At 43.9% G+C, this 14,605-nt stretch overlaps 1 protein-coding gene across 2 annotated transcripts in view; it reads right to left on the reverse strand.

Annotated features, from left to right (window-relative positions):
* Positions 1 to 9,943, reverse strand: part of CHRM3 (cholinergic receptor muscarinic 3) — a 248,872-nt gene extending 238,929 nt beyond the window's left edge. For both annotated transcript variants that reach the window (XM_082215046.1, XM_082215047.1), the window contains exon 1: positions 9,514 to 9,943. The gene's annotated coding sequence lies outside the window, so the exon portion shown is untranslated. The remainder of the gene's footprint in view (positions 1 to 9,513) is intronic.
* Between the last annotated feature and the right edge of the window lie 4,662 nt (positions 9,944 to 14,605).

A 14,605-nucleotide genomic window follows, 5' to 3' on the forward strand; every position in this document is an offset into this window, starting at 1 on the left:
ACAGGTGCTTATGTCACATATGGAGATGCTGGGAATAAATATATAAAGAGACATAAGCAGATGTTTGACATGAATGTTAAATGTGACACTGGCTACACAGTGGGACATAATTGAAAAACACAAAAAGACGGTGTTGTAAGACTGAAAATAGGTAAAAGTTTTTTTAAAAAGTGCACAGGAGATTTTTGCACATGTGGCATATCTTGCCACTTTGCTGCTGACAAAACCATGGTGTGCTACTATAGTGCCTGTGCTTCTAATCGCAATATGCTACATGTACCCCCAGCAGCAGCAGAAGCAGAGCAGCAGTAGTCAGACCAACTGCAAAGTAGGTAAAATTTTTGCTACCATCTTCCTGCTTTGCCTTGCTATTGCTCCCCCCCTGAAGGGAGAAGACAGATGCTGGACCATCCTGAGAGGACATCGCCAGACCCACCCACCACCGATTTATAACAGCTGGTCTGATACCAGATTTTTGGTTGGGGTGGTTAAAAGGGGGGAAATAGTTGTTTATCTGCTAACTAGTGGGTGAGAGTATTCTTTGTTTATTATTTGAGTATTGTTAATGTTGTTTGTTATTACTGATATGGTGAGTGTCTCCCCCCCCCCCAATAAATATTACATTAGACGATATGACTTCCACTGTTCTCCTTCCCTTATGATAGTGTGTGTGTGTGTTTTGATGTAAGTAACTTGAAGACCTTTGGGGGATAAGCTATAATCATTTAATAAAATGATGATGATGATGATGATGATGATGATGACAATAATAAAGGTGCCAAGTAATATGGCAAGTAATATAGCATTCAACAACAGCAGAAAGATTTCCACAGCTATGTGCCTTTTTGCAGAGCCAGAGAACGCTGCACATCCAATAGCATGACTAAACCTTTCAACTTGTCCCCAAGGGCATATTTTCAAATGTGCAGAGTTCTTAAAAACATCCTGCAAATATGCCATATACTTCCTCATAAATGGATATTAAAACATTTAAAGCATAAAGTTCTAAGGTATTTTAATCTAGCATTCTGTAAAACAAACTCTTCAGTTAAATGAAATCCTACACAGCCTCCTTCTCCTTCCCTATGTTATGCCTTAATGACCGAAATATAGCACACACACAAATCTAGCAGCAGTTTCCGAAACTTTGGATTTAGGAAGCAGGCAATGGATGATTTATTCCACAACTGTGAAGCAGCCACAGATAATGCTCCTTCACACACTCCTGCAGTAGCAGGACATGGGGCATGGGGCAAGAACTGAAGCAGGCATGCTATGCTTTGAGAGGCACCATAGTTCAGTTGAGCACATATTTTCAATGCAGAAGGTAGCAGGTTAAAAATTCCTGGCACCTGCTGTTTAAAAAGAGCAGTTATCAAGCAGATGGGAAAGACTTCTGAAATTCTTGCAAGCAGAATCAAGGCAGGAAAAAACCACAAGCATCTAGATCCTGCTTGCACCTCCAAGCCTTCTCCCAACTTCTACACGTCACAGGGAAGAAAAACTCCACCCATTCTCTCTTGCAGGTAGTGGTGGGCTTGGTAGACACTGGGAGTTTAATTTACCACCAGGGACTGGGGAGTTTGTAGTTCAACCCCACTGTGCCCAAGGGAACATGATGGGGTCATTATCACTTGCCCGAAGGAGAGTTACCATCTTCTTTGGAGTCCTTCACTGGGACTATGATGTCACAGTAATAGTTTTATTTATACACATTGCCCTCAGATACATTGTGCTCAAACAACAGACAATTTAGATACAATGACTGAACAGTCATGATAGATAAAAATGAAAACACACTACAATAAAGTTGCCTAACGAAGTGGGGTGCAGGGGGTGCGGTTTGCCCTGGGTGTCACCCTGATGGGGGTGACAAAATGGTGGCCGGCACTTGTCACCGTGGGGCCTGCAGCATGCACGAGCCATGCATCTTGGCACCTGCAAGCTCCACGCTGTCCGGCCGCTGTCTCCCCCCCCCCCAGCTGTAGGGTGGCTGAGGCCCCACTGCACACCCATCCCTGTAGGGATGGGGTGGGTGGCACCTATAGGGGCAGGGCGCACCGTGGCACCCATAGGGATGGCACGGGACATGCTGCATCCATAGGGATGGGTCGCACCAAGGCAGCCATAGGGACGGGATGCTGCATGCCCCGTTTGTCCCTGTGAGCACCGCGCCCCCCTTCCCCTATGGGTGGTTTGCGCCGCACCAGATGCCTGAGAGCCTTCCTCCACCGCTGAGCATACTAGATCTTTCCAGTTTACAACTTCCATCATCCATGCTGGCTGGGCTGATGGGAATTGGAGTCCAACTTTATTTGTAGTGTAACAAGTTTGGTATTCTTGCACGATAACATTGACAGTTCAGCTATTGCAACTCAAAATAAAGGAACTTGAATTTAAGCAATATCTAAAGCAACACTCTGATTTCTACAAAATATTCCTGTTCTTCTGGTCTTTACATGCAATCCTATCTAATGACAGGTTGGGGATTCCTCTAATTGTAATAAATAATATGCCTTGCCATTTTAAAGCATTTATAATGCATAATGCATCAAAATGGGCAATGCCCTTCACATACAGTATTTTTGTGTAATCTTTACAACTACTGTGGAAGACCATTTTTTTCTGAAAACTATGTTAGCAACGAAGACAGGAGTGCCTGGCGTGCTTTGGTCCATGGGGTCACGAAGAGTCGGACACGACTAAACGACTAAACAACAACAACAACATGTTAGAAACAAAAAGAAACATGGCATGGAGAACTGAGCATCCTCAAACTGATGGTAGGAATCTGATTGACTTGTGCCAGGCAAATGCTCTGTGGTGAAACCCTCCTTGCCAGATCCTGGTGTAACCAGGGCTTTTTGAGTGCTGGAACTCAGTTCCGGCACCTCTCAGGTGGGCGCCATTGCCATTATGAGAGAACAATGGAAACATTCACGATGAGTTCTGGCACCTCTTTTTTTTAGAAAAATAGCACTAACTGTAACTAGCAGCAAGTAGCCAGCAGCAGTGCTGCAATCAGTGAAACTGGAGTGGCCATTTTTAATCTCCTACAATGCTCCTGAGGTAGCGTCACTTCTTGACACTGTGGGCAGTTTAGAACGGGGCTTCAAGCCACTCAGCATGAGGGGCCCAGAGCAAAGCACTGCTGTAGCAGCAGTCCAAGGATACAATAGGCCAATGTCTGGCCTAACTCTTGGATAGAAGATATTCGGGTAATTTGGGTTCATAAATTTTAATGGCTGCAGAAATCAGTTGAATTTGAAATGTAATCTCTCGAGTTGCATCGTCATAACTATCCGACTATATTCAAAGGATGGGGACAGAGAAAAATTAGACACAAACTGTTCCTTTACTCAGAATTATATGCATTCTCACTCTTTTGAAATAGTTTCAATGTTAAGTACTTCTTTAAATATATCTCATACAAATATTGCAAATGTAGCATTCTGTGCCGCATGAAAAACTTAGGCTGTAACACTTCAGCCACTTATCTGGGAGTAAACCTCAGTGAAATCAATGTGGCTTGTGTCTGAGTAGAGATGTATAGGTTTGCACTATTATTTCACCTTCAAATAACAAAGAGCCTGTACAGTGGTACCTTGGGTTAAGAACTTAATTCGTTCCAGAGGTCGGTTCTTAACCTGAAACTGTTCTTAACCTGAAGCACCACTTTAGCTAATGGGGGCCTCCCACTGCCGCCATGCCACAATTTCTGTTCTCATCCTGAAGCAAAGTTCTTAACCTGAGGTACTATTTCTGGGTTAGGGGAGTCTAACCTGAAGCGTCTGTAACCCGAGGTACCACTGTATTTCTTCTTCATAGAGGGCATATGGACACCACACCAAATTCACTTCAAGTTATGTTTGACAGAAGATTAAATTCTCATTTCACTGAAGAATGCTATGAACATTATTCACTTCAGTACAAATACCCAAAGCACAAGGGCAATAAGTGTTAGTCCCGATAACAAAATCCTGGTTTTAAAAAAGATCAGCCCCTAACTTGTGCCTCAAGGTATAACGAACTAGGATTACACTTTGTCACAAGTCTTTTGCCAAAAATCTTCTAATCTTTTTTGTAGATTGGGGGAAGAGCACTCCCTGTGACCCTTCAGGTGTTGCTGGGCTCCACCTATCTGCTCCAGTCAGCATGGCCAATGATCAGGAATAATGGGAGTTCTACTGCAACATCTGGGGATCCACAGATTGGCTGCCCTTGCTGTAGAGCAACTAGCACAGCTCTTATGCATATAGTAACAAGGGCTAGGCTGAAACCCATTAAAAAACATCACTACAACAGATATAAAAAGTACAAAGCAGTGGACACTACTTTTTTGAAAATCAAAGTACTCAATCAAAACTCTTGAGTAGGGAGGTTGTACTAAATGACCCTCAGGGTCCCTTCCAAGTCTACAGTTTATGAACTCTGTCAATTTTGGAACTCTCACTTTCTCATTTTAACACTCTTAAATTCAGTTCTCCACATTTTCACAGCAAATTGAGATTTTTGATTTTTTAAAAAATCATGAAAATTCATCAGCATTTCAGTGCAGATTTCTCCAAATATACACATTTTGTATGCAGTTTTGAGTAAGATATACATTTTCTGCAATCAATGTTCCCTAATTTAATGCATTTTTGTAGGTTATTTTCTCCCTGCATATGTATTTTGTATGTATTACTTGGCTGGGGAAACCACATCACAAAATTCAGAGATGTGTGAATTTCAAAGTATGGCATTGTTTCAGTTCTCACATTCTTTGGAAATTGAGAATCTACCTACAGATTTGGCAGGCTCACCTTAAATGTGAACTATTGATTTTTCCTCCCATCCCTACTCCTGAGTAAGCTTAGCAGTCATGGGAAAAGAGGACAGAGTCTCTCAATTACTAAAGAACTGGAAGCAGGGTGTAGGAATAAATGGGCAGTTCTCAAACATCACGGTAGTATGCAAGAAGTGGTGTCATCCAAGGATCATTTTGAGAACAGTGCCTTTTAACTTGTTCATAGATGAGCAGAAGTTAGGGAGATGTTGACCCAGAGTGCAACGGCTGTGAAAAAAGGTGAATTCAGTGCTAGAGATAATTAGCAAAGAGATTAAAAATAAAACTGGTAGGTATTATAATGCCATTGTACAGATCTACAGCCTGACTACACTTGGAATGCTAAGCTCAGTTCTGATCACCACATATAAAAAGAGATATACTGCTGGAAAAAGTGCAGAAGGCAATCATTTTAACAAGGGGGTGGAGGAAAAGGTTACAACGTTTAGGTGTTTTTAGTTTGTGCAGGGGTGAAATCTGATGGAGGGCAAGCACATGATAAGAACTGAGTAAGATTGTGCATTGGTACGAAGAAAGTGGATGGAGAGAAGTTTTTTTCTCTCACTCACTGATAATTCGAGAAACTGGGATCATCCAGGGAAGCTGAATGAGTGAAGATTCAGGACAGGCAAAACAAAGTACTTCTTCACACAGTGCATAGTTAAACTCTGGAATTCACTGTCACAAGAAGTAGCAATGTCCATCAACTTGGACAGCTTTAACAGGGAATGAAACAAATTCATGTATGATAAGACTCTTAATTGGCTACTATTTGTGATGAGTATATTATGTCCGATGTAAGAGGCAAGTTTGCCTCAGAATATCAGTTGCTGCAGTTCACAAGGAGCAGAGTACCGCTCTGTTCACGTCCTGCTTGTGTGCTTCCCACAGGCACCTGGTTGGCCACTGTAAGAACAGGATACTGGACTATATTGTCCTTTGGTCTGATTCAGCATGACTCTTCTGCTCCTGTGACCCTGTGAAGGTTGCATGGGAGGATTGAGAAGGGATACATATTATGCAGCTGGTGCGGAGATTTCTCCAAGTACAGCCAATGAGCTAGCTTGAATTATACATAGGGGAGGAGAATGCTATGATATAAGCCATCAAGATGCAAACCATCAATGTTGTACGATCCAAAGTAATTCCATATCAAAAATGTAATTTAATATGTTATTGAAATTATAATTTGAATGTTGATGATTGTGAAAAAAGTTGTTTCCCAGTCTTTATAAAAAGTATTTCTGGATTAGTGACAAAGTTGGATACTGGTCATATGAACAGCAACCAGAAACAAGACTTCAACATTTACTTAGAATAAAAGGAAGGAGCAACACTTAACTTGTTTTGCACCATTAACATCAGGAAAAAATTGAAATGTTTATTGGCCTGGCTGGGGAAACCTAGCCAGATCAGTGGGGGTATAAATAATAAAATTATTATTAATAATAATAAAACAAATGCAAATACAGGCATTCAGCATGCACACAGACAACCCACCTTGTTTGTTTTTACCTTCCTACATTTGGGTTTCTTGTTACACAATCTCATCAGAAGTTCTTCCTAACCTCATCAATTCAAAGATATTGGAATTAGCATGGAGTAGCAAACCAATATCCAATGAAAGATTACTGTATTATTCTCAATTCAATAGTCTGTCATACATTCTGCTTCTTCGGTACACTTCCTATACTATGAGATGTTCATCCAAGTCACAAAAAAGAAAAATGTAGAAAACCCACATAGAATCCAACTCTCCTAAAGACCACAGATATATATCATGTCATTTAAAAGAAGAAACATAACTGAGCTCTTTAAAACAGTGTCACAGCTAAACAATTTTTTAAAATCTCTCAGAATTCAAGTACTTTGTGCTAACATGGATGTAAAGCTATCCTGGCTGGACAAAACATGGGAAAATGAGTCCTTTTTCTCCCATTTCTATATTGGTTTATTACTATAACCTTCAGGCAGAAAGGAACATTTCCCATGATCATATTGACATGCAAATGAAGGCGAAAGAGAAAAACAAGCCAGTTTTCAAAGAGAGAACAACATAAGATCAGAGATTCTAAAGCAATGAGCCCCATCTCTCCATTTGGTAATTCATCTTATCCTAATTAGCTTTGAGTGGGAGAAAACATAGTAGAGGTAGGAAAGCTGCTTAGGGCATATGAAAATTCAGAAGCATCACTGACACTAGGATTTACCACCAAGAGTGGCTAGTATATTAAAGCACTTAAGACCTCCCCCACCCCAAAGACACACAGCTGTCCATAAGTGCAGATAGCACCTCAAACTCAGTTCTATTCCAAGCCATTTTAAACAAATCAAACACTGTGTCTGATTAAATATCCAGATGCAAACAAAATCACTGTTCAGTCACTTTGATGTTTCAAGCCAATGGTCACTGCGAAGTGCCACTTTGGATCTCAAGCAATGCTATGTAAAAACACACTAAAATTCAGCATTAGCTTCTACAGGGTGCAGCAGCCAATCTCTTTATTTAAAACACACACACACACACACACACACACACACACACTATTTTTGCTAAGTTCTGTTGTGTCTGAGACTTCAATATCCTTCAGTAGTTCTTTTTATAGGAAGCATTAAAGATGAGATCAAAGTAATTTCTGCCTACATTAATATTTGGATGAATAAACAACCTACCACGGCAACATGCATATCCCTGTAAGCATCAACTTACTTGGGTTCTTGTGCTGTAGATTTATGTGCTTAGATCTAAATCCAGCAAATACATGTGTTTCAAAATACATTACCCAGTGGCTTGAAAAAGATGTTTGCAGCAGACACCACAATTTGCATAACCTACTCTGCTCACAAAATTCTGTTTAAATCTGTGAGGAATGTGCTCACTTAGGATGGAGAGAGTCTGCTAACAGGAAACAGAGTTGATTTAAATCATATTTGTCCAGTAACTATTAAAAGGTGAAGACAAACACTATAAGTTTGGGAGGGTGCAGGCGGCAGACAAAAAGACAAATCTATCAATATCAGACATGCTTTGCATATCATATTTAACAACACTGACCACCTTACTGGGTTGTTGTAAGGATTCCAACCAAGTCATGTATGTGAAGCATATAAATATGAGCTACTTAATATTTAAAGTATGCTTACATTTCATAATTAAAAAGTCTTCAGATGTGCAACTCTTACAGCGAACCTGTAAGGCAGCATTATCAACATCTTCATATGAGGTTGAGGAAGAATGGCTTGCCGAACAACACCTAGTGACTTCATGGCAGAGGAAAGCTGTAACTGAGGACTTCCCTATTCATAGCTCAGTCTCTTACACACCTTGCCATTTAAATTTATACTCCTTATAGTACCAATCTTAAGAGGCATATAATTGAATTAAGTCCACAAACAAATCAATTTTGCTTCAGATTGATCACATACGCAGTAAACAGAGAACCACCTCTGTTCCCCAGATGCTTCCGTAATCACTAGAGATTGCACATAGAGAGATGAAGGAAACTGCTCAGGTAAGACACCTTTGTTTGCACAAATGTGCCACGCAGGTTAACTAATCCCCGAAACTCATCCACGCCAAGGGGACTTGAATGGGAGTTTGGAACATAAGATTTAGAGAATCATAGACTTCTACTGCAGATTAAGTTGCCCCTTGCCACCATTCCAGCTGCTTGTCAGTCATAACTGGAAGGACTGGGAAGGGGGATCATAGCATCAGAGGTATGGCTGAATCCAGCCACCACCCACACAAGGTTTTTCCTATGCTTATGAAAGAAGTGGAGGATTCTAATCAGTATTAGCAACAACAAGTCTACAACTCAGAAGTGATGGTTTTTCTAGACTATTTTACACAGGGGTGCATTAATCGCACAGAGAGCTGGAAACATGCACAGACACTGAGGGCAAACACATAAGGAAATGAAATGTTGCTTCTGCCAAAATATGAATAGCACATATTGGATCTGCTTTGCTTTCGAAGCCAATGAGCCCTTGGTAGGAAAGGCAACCTAGACAGATACGCTTGAACTCCAGCAGAGTCTCTGGAACAAAGCCCTGAGATTGCTCCAACTAGAAGTGGCTCTTCAAGATCTCAGCCAGAAGCCTGACGCCGGCCTAAAGAGGACAACTTTCAGCAACACACCCTCCCGGCTCCGCAAAAAAAGGAGCACACCGAAGAAGCCGACGCATTTTCCACACAAACCGCCACTTTCAAGCTCCCTTCCCTGAGGAAATTGCAATCCCTCCAAATTGGAAATATATTGGGCTACGTCGAGCACACACACAGGAGATGCCTCTCGATGGACTTCTGACTCTGTCAGGGGGTTCCCTCGGTAGTTCAGATGTCAAGAGAAAAGGCGAAGAATCCATGTGGACGGGGTGGGGTGAGAAGCGGGAAAGGGGCTCATTATGGGGCGGGGGGGGGAGAGAGAGAAACGTCCAGAGAAGGCAGCTCTAGCCGCGTCCGCCTCACGCGAGGACCCTCTTTTCCGACAGGGCATGGAAAGGGCGACTCCCTCTCGCGCCTCCGTCTCGACTCCGTGGCCGCCGCCGCCTCTGGCACGGTCGCTCTCGCTCGCCCCGAGTGACTCTTGCCAGAAACTTTGGCAGCCGAAGACGAGCGCGAGAAGGCGGGCGCGGCGAGCGCCCCGCGTCTCCCCGAGAAAGACTGTGAGGGAAACTCTTACCTGGCTGACGCGGGACGCGCCGCGCGCTGGCTGGCTGACTCGCTCGCTCGCAGGTGAAGCGACGCTCCCCACAGAAGCGGCGGAGTCCAGGCAGGCAGGCAGGCAGGCACTATATCCCCCTTCGGCCAGGCGGCGCCAACGACGAGTCGCTCCTTCTCGGCTTGCACCTGTGCGCCAGGCGAGGCAAATGCTCCCTGGCGCCTTCTCCGTCTCCCTGTTCCTCTTTCTCCCGAGCGGCGGCGAGCTAGGAACCCCGCCGCTCCTCCTTCCTTCCTCCTCCTCTCGCCTTCCCCCCGACTCTCTCCCAGTCACGTCTCCACACAGCCCCGGCAGCCGTAGGGCGACTCCCGCCTTCGCGCTCTGCCTAGTGCCGGAATGTCCGAGCCGCCGCCGGAGCAGCATCCACCTAGCGCTCCCCCGCCCCCTCCACTCGCACGCCAAGAGCGGGCAGCTCCCGAGCGCGCCACTCATTGGTCCTCCCGCCGCTGACCTCACCGCAGCCGCTCACGCCCACCTAGTGGATTTCCTAGGCAGCCTTTATTATAGGGGCGCCCGCCTACCAGCCCGCCCGCGCTGCCCAGCGAAGCCCGGGCAGCGGGGCTCTCGGCACCAAACTAGGCGCGCTCTTGCGCCGCTCGGGTCCATCCATTGATTGCACCACGAAAGTACAGTAGCCTCTTGGCCTCCTGGCCAGTGTCCTGTTTTGGGGCGGGGCACGGATGAGATGCACGGCGATAGAAATCTATTAAAAGAGATTAAAGGGAGACAGCTGGAAGCTAATCACCATCGCAAACAGTTGGGAGCTAGGAGGGAGGGGAGATAATTACAGCAGACACTGTAGGCTGGAAGGAGGTGACTGAAGAGGCTTGCGATATGAGCTAGACAAAGTCATATTTCTCATAGACCTGCTAGCTTTGTCGCCAGTCACTTCTTTGGTGGCCAAACACATGACCCATTGTGGGAAGTCCGCCAGCAGAACCTGAGCCCAACCAAACACTTCCCACTGGAGATTCCCAGCGACTGCTTCCCGGAGTGGAGGTAGAGCATGTCCATTGTTGCTAGTAGCCAATGAGATCCATCTCCTCCAGGAATTTGTCTAACCTTCTTTTAAAGCCATTCAAGTTGGTGGCTAGAACTACCCCTTGTGGGAGTGAATTCCATAGCTTAACTGTGCAGGGTATGAAGAAGAAGTACTTTATTTTGTCTGCCTTGAGCCTTCCAGCATTCAGCTGTATTGGATGGTCCTAGGTTCTAATATTATGAGACAGGAAGAAAAGCTGTTCTCTTGTCACTTTCCCCATGCCACTTTCCAAGCCTCCTTCCGGCAGCTCCCACAGCCAAGCTGGTGCCAAACATATTGCTCTGCTTTCCTTTAAAGGTAAAGGTAAAGGTACCCCTGCCCGTACGGGCCAGTCTTGACAGACTCTAGGGTTGTGCGCCCATCTCACTCAAGAGGCCGGGGGTCAGCGCTGTCCGGAGACACTTCCGGGTCACGTGGCCAGCGTGACATCGCTGCTCTGGCGAGCCAGAGCCGCACACGGAAACGCCGTTTACCTTCCCACTAGTAAGCGGTACCTATTTATCTACTTGCACCCGAGGGTGCTTTCGAACTGTTAGGTTGGCAGGCGCTGGGACCGAACAACGGGAGCGCACCCCGCCGCGGGGATTCGAACCGCCGACCTTTCGATCGGCAAGCCCTAGGCGCTGAGGCTTTTACCCACAGCGCCACATGATGGGCCACATCAATGAGGTGGGGGTCTTGTCCTCTGGGCAGCCCAGAACCTCCATACACACCACCCAGGCTTGCACCCCAGAGAGGTCACTAATGCAGGAGTTTGACTTCACCTCCGGAGGCACACGCTGCTGTTCTCAAGACAGACAGATCCCAACAACCAACCAATAATACACATTTTCGTGAAATAAAACAATGGAGATTCATTATTATGTGTTAAGGAATAATGTTTTCATGCAGAAGTTGAAGCATGTACCATACACCTACACATAAAAGCCAAGAAAATGCAAGTCAGCTGTAAAATACCAAAAAGAATTGCGTGCAACTTTTTCTCCCCAGTCTGAAAGGATTATTTTCTTATTCTACCCTGTATTTCATTTACTCTAGATGGTATCGCATCAAGATGCAAGAGCATGAGTTTTATTTGTCCACCTTGGGTGCATCAGACCACAAGCCAAACATACCAATGTACTAAAGGAGTATGCTAATAGGGAATAAAATGTGCCCTTGAGTGTCTTAACACACCAACAGAAATTGGCATTCATAAAGTGCCATTATCCAAGGAGCTTACATGCTGATGAAGTTTACAAATTTAAGATCTTCTCCTGCAACTGTTATTCATAGATGTTCTTTTAATAATGTCCATTGGACAACCCATGATTCTATACCTGAAAGCAAAACAGACTAATGTTAGTAGCAGTTTCCTTCCCCTCCCCCCAGATTATTTAAAGGGCCCTATGATAAAGTAGTGTAGTTAGTTATGGATGTGTTCTGCAAAGAGTTCTCTGCAAGGTTGCAGTATGCTAATAAACTGTCAAGTAAAGATACTTTGAATGTTGCACTGCAGGTGTTGTTGTTGTTGTAATATATACCATAATTACGGGTAAGGATGAACTGAGACGACTCATGTTTGCTATGTAGTCCATTCTAAAATTAAGGTCCTTTCCAAATTACCGTACTCAATTATTGTGTGTGCACGTGTTTATTCATTCATTTCTTTTGAATTTGCCACATGGCAAATTCATGGGCGGGGGGCAGAGAGCTTACAAAATTAAACAAAAGGTAAAAATAGTTAAATCAATGCATGCAATAATTAGCAATGCAATCTCAAAGCAGTGTATACTACGTACAATATAAAAACAATATTTAAAAATAAAGCATAAAAACATATAAAAGTAAATAAAACAGATTTCAGGGATTCAGAAACCAGTGCCAAGTCTTATAGGTGAGGGAAAGCCTGTGCAAAAAGAGAAGAACTGATTATTGCTGCTTCACATATGGCAGAAAGAAGGGCATTCCACAGAACAGGGGTAACACCAAAAAATGCCTGGTTTTGGCTCACCACCCTATGATATTCTATAGTGCCAGTAGTAGAATGTTCCAGCTTTTCCTGGCAAGACAAGTACATCCATTTCTGGACTAGGATAGCCTAACCACTGTTGTCCATGTGCTGGTAACATTGGGGTTGACCCAAAGCTGCAGGAGTGCAAACTGCAGTGGTTTGACTGCTCACTGTGGTATAAAAAGGTAAAGGGATCCCTGACCATTAGGTCCAGTCATGGCCGACTCTGGGGTTGCGGCGCTCATCTCGCTTTATTGGCCAAGGGAGCCAGCATACAACTTCCGGGTCATGTGGCCACCATGACTAAGATGCTTCTGGCGAACCAGAGAAGTGCACGGAAACACTGTGTACCTTCTCGCCAGAGCGGTACCTATTTATCTACTTGCACTTTGATGTGCTTTTGAACTGCTAGGTTGGCAGGAGCAGGGACCAAACAATGGGAGCTCACCCCGTTGCGAGGATTCGAACCGCCGACCTTCTGATCGGCAAGTCCTAGGCTCTATGGTTTAACCCACAGCGCCACCTGCGTCCCTTACTGTGGTATAATGTCACCATATTTCACTGCTGCTTAAAGAATTGCACTGGCTGCCAATTAGCTACCAGGGTAGGTTCAAGGTAAGATACCTAAACAGAAATGTTTTAAGCAGGTATAATAAGTAAGACAGCAAATGCACTTACTTATATATAACACTGTTGTGTATGTGGTTTTTATTTTATTGTGAAATTGCTTCAAGGTGCTCCATAGGAAGGAATTAATAAATGTAATAAATAATCCAAATACTTGGGCATAATCGTTCCTAGTTGCTCATCCATCAGCCTGCGTAACCTGAGTAAGTCTTAAACCTACTCCCTATAAAAGTTATATGAAGGATGAGCTGCCACAATTTCACTTCCTGGAGAGCTACCCACTAGAAAGCGATTTTCTTTCTGAAGGTGCCCTGGTTGATTAAAGATTTATGCAGAATGTGAAGGTGTAGATCTACTTGAATGCATTTTTTTGGACTGGGAGGAAAGAATTTTGTAGTTCTTTGTGAGAATTTCCTGGCAAAGAAAATAGATGGGTGGGAGTTTAGTTCTGTTTAAATTCTCTGGCGTGAATCATTCTTTCTATCAGCAGTGTGAAACAGGGAGTTAGCACTGAAATTCTCACACTTACGTCGATAAAATCATATAAATTATATGAGATAAGGGTCTCTAAGGCTTTGATCTTTCTAGCACATGGCCAGAGCCATATTAAAGCCATGCTGATCATATGCTGATGCTCAACACATTTCTGTACTCAAGCAACTTCTGACACGATTCCAGGAAACAGTTGGAGAGAAGGAAAATACTGCTGTTGAAGGGGGGAAAGTAATGTGTGGATAGGACAGATGAGAGTGTGGATTAAGAACTGAAGATAATTTTGACACAGATATGAGAATTGATTGTTCCACTCAAGCCCTGCTTAAGTGGCTGAAAGATCTTCCTGCTAAATTCAGGAGACAACTGCAGCACTTCTGACAGAGCTCCATTCAGCTGCCAGCAAAAGAGACCATTCCACATCCCAAGACAGACTCTTTCACTGTCAAACAACCTTCACCATTAGAAAATGTCTCCTAATGTTTAGCAGGCTATGGTCCTTGGCAGTGTACTTGGCCTTGGTTTCATGGCTGCATCTACCTGGAGCAGCAGAGAAACCAGGGCACACAATGATTATATTCAGATATAATGCTAAACCATAGTTTAGTGCTATGGGATCTAGCCTTGAGTTGAACATTTCCCCCACTCTTTCTGCTCCTCCTCCAACATGGTAACAAGGAAGAGATTTGTTCTGTTCAAATCCGTAATTGAAGTTTGTTTTCATTGCAGTTGAGAAGCCAGAATAAAAAACCATGGCTTGAAGTGGATTTTAGACCCTGGATTCTTCTGATCAAACAGGAAGTTTTTAGAGACTTATTACTGAGGTGCCTCGTGAAGAGAGGTGTGATGTGGCTGTATGTGCCAGTTGTTCAACTACACATAAGCCAAGATACAATTGT

The sequence above is a fragment of the Podarcis vaucheri genome (assembly GCF_965113315.1).
Source record: "Podarcis vaucheri genome assembly, chromosome: 3".
NCBI lineage: Eukaryota > Metazoa > Chordata > Lepidosauria > Squamata > Lacertidae > Podarcis > Podarcis vaucheri.